The sequence below is a fragment of the Silene latifolia genome, chromosome 1 (assembly GCF_048544455.1).
Source record: "Silene latifolia isolate original U9 population chromosome 1, ASM4854445v1, whole genome shotgun sequence".
In the NCBI taxonomy this organism is placed as follows: Eukaryota; Viridiplantae; Streptophyta; class Magnoliopsida; order Caryophyllales; family Caryophyllaceae; genus Silene; species Silene latifolia.
The window spans coordinates 86,938,213-86,944,212 of NC_133526.1; positions in this window are offsets into that span (position 1 = coordinate 86,938,213).

Sequence of the window (6,000 nt, forward strand, 5' to 3'; positions counted from 1 at the left end):
GTCGGACCCCGAGTCACTCTCCTCCTCCTCCTCAGCAGCAGCAGGAGTAGCTCTCCTGGAAACGGAGGGAGTGGCTCTCCTGGAAGTGGAGGGACCAGTAGTGGTGGTGGTAGGAGTAGGTCTGCTGGCAGCCTGAGGGTAGCCACCCACAGGGGGAACAAAGTAGGAAGGGTGAGCCCAGTCACCCTGTGGAAGCATCACCCCCCCCCCCCCGAGCTAGCTCGTCGTAGACCGGGTACAGGGCGATGGCCGTGTCCAATCTGTGCTCGTTGAAGCTCCTGCACAAATCACCCAAGACACGTGACATTGCCCTCTGGTCCATGACCGGAGGGACAACTAAAGGGGTAGGTGGTAGAAAAGTGGATGTACCAGCAGGAGGGGTGGTAGTGGAGGTAGGGGGTGCCTGTGAAGAGGAGGCACGAGCCCTCCTCGAAGTGCTAGCGGCAGGAGTGGCCGCCACCAGAGGAAGCCTGTAACTAGGCAGGGGCGGCGAGCCGCCCCCGAACGAGAGTGAGGGGGGGGGAGGGTAACCAAAGGAGGGATGCGGTCACAGATGAAAGAGTCAATCTTCCACCGCATCTGTCTATTGACCCAATAGACACCCCTCGCGTAACGGAGGTCCATGAAACGCAGCTCAGGGTCGATGGGGTCCTCCTGTCGAGGGAAAAGTAAAATGAGGCGGTTGGCGATACGTGTCACCAATCCGCCACAGGCAATGGTGGTCAAGGTGCCCTCACTTACAGTCTGAAAGTGAGCGGCAGTCAAGTAGGCAATGTTATAGATGCGGGCTGTCCGACGCTCAACGTTCAGATAACCCGCCAAAATCGAAAGCTCAATATTATTCACATTATTAGACTCTTTACGGCAAAAAATGGTATTACCCATTAGCCGTAGAAAATAACGAAGAGGGGGCAAGTGGACGGAAGTGCCCGTCCTCCTCGACCCGTAAGTGTCACCGATACAAGACCACATGACCCGGTGAGTGTCAGAGGGGTCCGAGGTTCTGCCCTCGAAGTAAAGACCCAGAAAACCCGCAAAATCGCAAGTGTCGAGAATAATTGACATTAAAAAGTCGAAAGGAAATGCGGGGTTTGGTCGCATCAGCCTCAAAGGCTTTGGAGTCAAAAGCGTAAGAGGAAAAGAATTCAAGGGTCATAACATAGTACGTGAACTCAGCCATGTCCACTAAACCTGTCATACCCGTCCCATTTAGCAGGGACACTACCGACTCGTAACAGCCTAATTTCTCCAAAGTATCTTTATGGAGAAACCGGGTAGCTGTGACTTTCATCTTCGAAACAAATAGACAAAACTTAGCACGCTGCTTAGAATCAGCAAAGATAACCTGCGGATAGTCAGGTAGACTATCCGTGGTAGCTTCTATCAGTAGTGGCGGTCCTCGTTGCCGCTTAGCTGGCCCTTGGCTCGATTGTCCCTCTTGCATTGGCTCTTTTCCCTTTGTCATTGTTGTTACCTGCAAAACAGCCCATAAGCAACGAAAAACCCCTTAGCAATGTCAATATCCGAAACCCGAATCAAGATCAAACACGAAGCGAATTAGGGTTTCGAATAAATTGGGGGAAACGGCTTAAAACACGTCCTAACTGCTTATTTGCGTTGAAAAACAAGGGGGAAAGAGTAGATTAAGCAATTAAAGTACAAGGATGACAAGAAATCAAACCCTAGAATCGATTTCCCCAAATCGATTTTTCGTCTCAAGGGTATATTACTCGAAAATTTCGCATGGAACTTCAGCAAAACTCGAATAAAAGTCATAAAGATAAGATTAGAAACATACCTTGATGATTTCCTTGAAGATTAAAGCAAGAAAGGAAGAGAGTGAGACGGATTTGAAGTTGAAAACGCGAAAAAGGGAGAGGAAATAGGGTTTGGCCTTTTCTGATTTTGGGAAAATGAAAGAATAAAAGAGTAAGGGATGAAGACTTCCCTTATTAGCTTCATTCTGAACCCGCGAAGTGGTCGATCGACCACTTTACTCGGTCGATCGACCGGATTACCTCGCACAAAGAGCTTCGACTCTCCTCGTCGGTCGATCGATCGAATGGACAGTCGATCGATCGCAAAACGCCGCGTTTAGACTTTAAATTCGCCAAAAAAATTCAACTGCCATCATAATTGCCCGTCTTTCTCACACAACATCCAGTAAACCACTCACGCACTTTGCATAAAATGAATTCCTGCAAAAATTATCAAAGGCGCGCAAGTTTTCCAAACCAAGAAATTGCAAATTTAAAGAAAATAGAGAAAACAAAAACAAGAAAACTTGAAATGCAAAATGAATGAAATAACAAAAAAAAGAAGTCCTAAATTACAAAATAATTACAACCTGGGTTGCCTCCCAGTTAGCGCTGGTTTAAGAGGTCCCGCACGACCTTTTTACCTCACTTTTCATCATCTGATAGCGGGTCGAAGTACAATACCTCGACTTTCCCAACATATGCATCTGATCCATGATAGTGCTTCACATATTGGCCATTAACCTTGAACCTTTCTCCAGCAGAGGTCTCCAATTCAACTGATCCGAACTTTGTGACGGCTGTGACCGTATAGGGGCCGGTCCACCTGGATTTCAGCTTACCAGGAAATAAACGGATACGAGCGTTAAAAAGAAGTACCTTATCGCCAATATGGAACTCGCGCTTGATGATTCTCTTGTCGTGCCAGCGCTTTGATTTCTCCTTGTAGATCCTTGCATTGTCATAGGCTAGCAGCCTAAATTCCTCTAGCTCATTCAACTGTGTCATGCGTTTCTCACGAGAGAGGTTAGGATCCAAATTCAAATCACAAATAGCCCACCAAGACTTACGCTCTAACTCAACAGGTAAATGACATGTCTTACCATAAATCAATCGGTATGGTGACATCCCGATTGGCGTTTTAAACGCAGTTCTATAATCCCATAAGACATCATCCAACTTAAGGCTCCAATCTTTCCGTGATTTAGAAACAACTTTAGCTAAGACTTCCTTCAATTCTCTGTTAGAAACCTCAACCTAACCACTAGTTTGGGGATGATACCCCAAACCTCTACGATGTTGGACACCGAATTTAGTCAATAAAGCACTAAGTTGTTTCTCTTTAAAATGCATTCCCCCATCGCTAATGACAACCCGAGGGACACCAAAACGAGGGAAAATAATCTTTTTAAACAATTTAATCACGGCCTTTGCATTGCAATGGGGAGTAGCAATAGCTTCTACCCATTTGGATACATAATCTACAACTACGAGGATATATTTATTACCTTGACTGCTCGGAAAAGGTCCTTGATAATCAATGCCCCAGACATCGAAAATCTCAACCTCAAGAATGCCTACCTGTGGCATCTCATGTCTCTTGGAAATATTCCCGATCTTTGACAAGCATCGCACTCAAAGAACAAAATCTGCGACAATCGGCATGTAAAGTAGGCCAATAGAAACCAGTTGAGTAGCTTAGCTACGGTCCCGGACGGACCGTGATGACCACCATAAGCATAAGAGTGGCAAGCCTCTAGGATATCCTTCACCTCCCACTGAGGTACGCATCTCCGGATGAGACCGTCTGCGCATTCCTTGAAACCATAAGGATCATCCCAAAAATATTGTCTAGCATCATAGGCAAACCGCTTCTTCTGCGCCATGAAAGCTCGGGTGGTATCCTACCCACAGAAAGTTAGCAAAATCAGCAAACCACGGAGGTGGATAAGACCCTGAAGTAGTAATAGCTAACAAACTCTCATCAGGAAAGGAATCATTAATAGGCAACAAATCCTCCCTTTCTGTCACCGCAAACGAGATAGGTGGTCACTACCACATTCTCTCGCTCCTTTCTTATCTCTCGATCTCCAAATCAAACTCCAGCAAAAGGAGTATCCACCTCAAAAGCCTCGGCTTCGCATCTTTCTTAATAAAGAGAGTCTTCAACGCTGCATGATCAGTATAAACAATAACTTTAGAACCTAACAAATAAGACCGAAATTTGTCTAAGGCAAAAACAACAGCTAGAAACTCTTTCTCAGTGGTAAAATAGTTGACTTGAGCCTCATCCAGAGTTCGGCTCGCATAGTATATGGCATTCAAAGCTTTATTCTTTCGCTGTCCCAAAACCGCACCGATCGCATAATCGCTGGCATCACACATGATCTCAAATGGGAGGTCCCAATCAAAGTAATTGAATGATTGGCGCAGAAACTAGGGCCTCCTTTAACCCGTTAAAAGCGACATGGCACTCATCAAGAAATTCAAAGACAAAGATCCTTAAGGAGCAATTGTGTAAGTGGTTTAGCAATTTTTGAAAAATCCTTGATGAAACGCCGATAGAAACCAGCGTGACCAAGGAAACTCCTCACTCCTTTAACATTCACGGGAGGAGGTAATTGCTCAATCACCTGTACCTTTGCTTTGTCAACATGTATACCTTTATAAGAAATCAGATGCCCTAACACAACTCCCTCATTGACCATAAACTGACACTTTTCCCAGTTTAAAACAAGATTAACATCTATACAACGCTGCATGACTTTATCAAGGTTAGCTAAACAACGATCAAAGTCACTGCCATAAACTGAGAAATCATCCATGAATACTTCCATAATATTCTCTATATAATCAGAAAAAATCCCCATCATACACCTCTGAAAGGTAGCAGGGGCGTTACACAATCCGAAAGGCATTCTACGATACGCAAAAACACCCTGTGGACAGGTAAAAGTAGTCTTACTCTGATCGTCCGGATGAATAGGGATCTGAAAGAACCCTGAATATCCGTCTAGAAAACAGAAAAATTTGTTAGAAGCAAGTCTTTCAGTCATTTGGTCAACAAAAGGGAGGGGGAAATGGTCTTTCTTGGTGGCGGCATTCAACTGTCTATAATCAATGACATCCGCCACCCCGTCACTACTCGAGTTGGTATTAATTCATTTTTATCATTTTTAACCACGGTAGTCCCTCCTTTCTTCGGGACCACCTGAACTGGGCTAACCCACTTGGAGTTGCCAACTGTATAAATAATACCTGCATCAAGTAGTTTCATCACCTCAGCCATAACAACTTCCTGCATCTTCGGGTTCAACTTGCGTTGACCCTGTCTATAAGGCTTGTGGCCTTCTTCCAACTCTATCCTGTGCTTACAGACATCAGGGCTGATGCCCTTAATGTCATCCAAAGTGTAACCCAAAGCCTTCCTGTTTTTCTTAAGTACACACATCAAAGCAGACAGCTGGTCATCGTTAAGCTTAGAGCTAACAATAGCTGGATATTGCTCCGTATCATCTAGAAAAACATACTTAAGGTTAGGAGGAAGTGGCTTACGCTCTGACACCTTTACCTCTACAACATAGACAGAATCAGCTTCAATGGTGTAGCAAGTGTTCACCAAATTATCATTGGCCAGGCTCAAAAGTATCTCATCTTCTTCTTCATTGAGCTCGTAGCTCTCCATTGAGGCAACCAAAGCATCTGGCTCCTCAGCATTCTCCACTGTATTACCTGCACACTCATCTAAATGGGTTAGATCAGCTAAGGGATCCTTGGCTAAGGATTCCCTCCAATTACAAGTAACAACCCTGTCAACAATATCAATGGAATAACACGTATCCTCATCAAGCGGTTCGGTTGCCTTGTGAGCAAGATCAACTCAATGGTGTCATCCCCTACCTCTAAGGTGATGGTTCCGCGTTTGACATCTATCACAGCCCCAGCTGTATGTAGGAACGGTCTGCCTAAAATAATAGGTATCTGACTGTCCTCTACAATGTCCAAAACAACGAAATCGACAGGAATAAAAAACTTACCCACTCGAACGGGTACATCCTCTAGAACACCTATAGGTCTCTGAGTCGATCTATTTGCCATTTGAACGGTAATATCGGTCACCTTAAGTCTACCAATGTTTAACCTTTCGCAAACAGAATACGGCATGACACTAACACTGGCCCCTAAGTCACAAAGGGCCTTTCCAATTACGTGGTTACCTATAGTGCAAGGAATTGAAAAACTA